The sequence below is a fragment of the Seriola dumerili genome, unplaced genomic scaffold, assembly GCF_002260705.1.
Source record: "Seriola dumerili isolate Sdu_G_001 unplaced genomic scaffold, Sdu_1.0 BDQW01000122.1, whole genome shotgun sequence".
NCBI classification, from domain to species: domain Eukaryota; kingdom Metazoa; phylum Chordata; class Actinopteri; order Carangiformes; family Carangidae; genus Seriola; species Seriola dumerili.
Genome location: NW_019174377.1, coordinates 2,127,320 through 2,130,392, shown reverse-complemented (window position 1 = coordinate 2,130,392; position 3,073 = coordinate 2,127,320).

Below are 3,073 nucleotides of genomic sequence, written 5' to 3'. Positions count from 1 at the left end.
GGCAATAATAAGAAAAAAATTTAAAAAAAAAATGTGGGAATTTGGTGACGGGAATTTCCACAAGTCCTAACTTTATTTACAGACCTTGTGTTAACTTCTCCCCCCTCAGCAACAGATGTAGAGGACAGAGATGCAGAAGAGGAGGTCAAAAAAAAAAATATTAAAAGCACAAACAGTAGCTGCCACACTGATGCAACCATGCTTAGCTAGAAATACATTACTGTACCACTTGCTGTATAAATATACTGCATTTTTTTAAACTTAGAGATCCAATGCTATAGTGAAATACACCTGAATATTATGCATACCCATTATGCTTAATTGACCAGAGGGAAAGAAGAAAGAAAAACAAAACAAAACAAAAAAACCCATAAGATTTAATTGAGAAATACTGACAGAAGTAGTGGTTGGTTAAATAAATCCTAATAACGAGTAACATCACTGCTGTCGCAAGAAAATCTAGTTTCTGTATTTTTTCAGATCCTTACGTGGTGGGAACAATTTTATGACCCTCATGCCAATAACATCCACTTGATATCTTCTAAAATACAGGGGTCATTTTAAAAATAAGGCTCAAATATATACGGTTTTCATCCGACAGCGGCATTATGCAATATTTTCTTGAGAATTAACCTACTAGTGTACAAACATCTGGACTAAGAATACCTCAAACACTCGACCTTATTGTTTTATTTTTAATTACAATATAAATTGCTTCTTCCTCCCTCTTGCACTACAAAGCCTAGGTACCTGTTACTTAGCATTAAATTGTAGTCATCAAGTTCTTATGTTGTGCAATATTTCCTCACAAAATTACTCAATACCCCAATTTTTTTTTGATATGTTCTACTCTTCTTAGCAGTAACTGTAATAATTATTGAATGTAGGCTGCTTACAGAGCCTGTGATCCATATTTAGAGATTACAACAATAAGCATTTTTTTTTATTTTTTTTTTTAAATCAATTCAAAACGCTGATAAAATAATTACTGTATGTTAACAGTTGGAGGCATTCCCTCTTGTTTTATTGCAATATCAAATCACTTCAACTACATACCCGCGCAGTAAATGCTTTTCATTACACCCAACCGGTACTCTACAGATCATGAAGTTGTGATTTGAGTCTTTTTTTTTTTTTGTAAATCCTGAAAAATGCCACGGGCCTTACCCTAAATATTAAACCCCACCACCACAACCACCACCCCACACCCCCATTTTTTTTTTCCAGCCAAGGACCAATAAACAAAGACTCAGTGATTAAGATGAATCATACTGCGGATGTAAATACCTTTGCATGTAGAAGCATAATGCAAAGAAGCAACAGTATATGCTCCATGGCTCACTGGCTAAAATATTATCATTACCAAATTACTTTTTGACTTTTATTAAAATAAAAGTTCAGGCTGGATTTTTGAAAATGGAGAACGTCGAAATGCAGTTAGTAAAAGCAAATGTGTAAAATCTCTGACTCTTGCAGAAAGCACAGTAAACAAATGGATGATTCCTCTCTCATAATACTGCTGAGAAGTCTAAAAGCCTCTTACTGGCCCTTGGAGATGGTGCTGCTCGTTTCCTCTCCACCAAAAGAACTGAACTAGTTTAAAACCTAGTAGCTGAGAGACACTGTCATCACAGCTCTGCACTCCTGCCATGAGCACAAAAAAACATTTTTTTTTTACTTTGGGTCTGTTTTTACTCTTGCAAACTCACAAGGGATTACCAATTAAGTTAAAATTTTGACCTAAATTCTGACAATTACAAGCTGTTATTATGACATGGACCAGTCGCATACACATTACAACCTTCTGACTAGACACATTTCCTTCCTAAATGTGGTGCACAAGCATCCGCATCATTTGTTTGGTCTTTTCATCACTCACAGCACTGAGAAATTGACCATGGGACTGAATCCATCTATCAGCACATCTATTTGACGGGTCCATTATTAACTGTATACTCAAGAGTCTGGGTTTTTCTTTGTGGAGTGTTTGGTTATTAGTCCTGGTCTGGAAGAAGGAACGAGGAGGAGACGATATAATAACAGAGAGAAATCAATGTACAACACATATAGTGCAGAAATAGCAGAGTATGAGTGCAGTTTCTTGCAGGTAAGATCTCAAACTCAAATGTCTTGTACCTTGAAATGAAATGAACGTCTGCGAATATGTCATCTCCTCCCCCTTCCTTCTGCTCTCCCCGTCTCGTCCTGCTCTCCTCGCCTAGTGCCAACACAATCCCTTTAAACTCCTTCTCTGCTGGCTGTGTCTGCCATGCACACCCCTAGAAATCCATGTGTGTGTTTGCTAGTGTGTATGTGTGTTGATCAGTTAAAAACAGAACTGGGAGTTACTGTACAGTAAGTGCCACTAAGTGATTATGTGTTTTCCAACACATCACAGGAGCGTGTGTGTGTGTGTGTGTGTGTGTGTGTGTGTGTGTGTGTGTGTGTGTGTGAGAGAGAGTGCACACGAATGTGTGCGCTTGTGTGTACATGTGAGAAAGTGTGCACGACCACCCATGCTGTTGAAACGGTTAGTATAAATATTTTTACATTTTCTTTATGTATTGACCTACGCTAAACACATAAAAAAAAAGCTGACAGGACCTGAATGACCCCGAAATGTTCTCTAGCTAGGTTAAGATTTCAATAGTGTCACAACATACTAGCCTGCATAGTATGTAGCATGAAGAAGGTGATCTTTTCTTAAGTGTGTACTATTTTTATGCTAATGTGGACAGGGCGGCACACGCAGCATGATGGGTGATGGTCGGTAAGTGCTCTGCTCATAGCGACACAGCAACTTACATGGAGACGAAACGACAGGGATGACTGACAGACTACTGCCGGACAGACATCTACGTGCTGGAAGACGACTGAGATTAAACTCAAAATGAAACAAAAGGAGATTAAAACATAAAAAGGATGAAGAGGAAGGAAAAACATAGGAAGAAAAAAAAAAAGTCTACTGGAAAAGGTTAAGTAATTCAGCTGAGTGTGGTAATAAAGATTATTAAAAAATTAAATAACCCAAAAAAAAAAAAACCAAAAAAAAAAACATCCTAATTATGTTAAA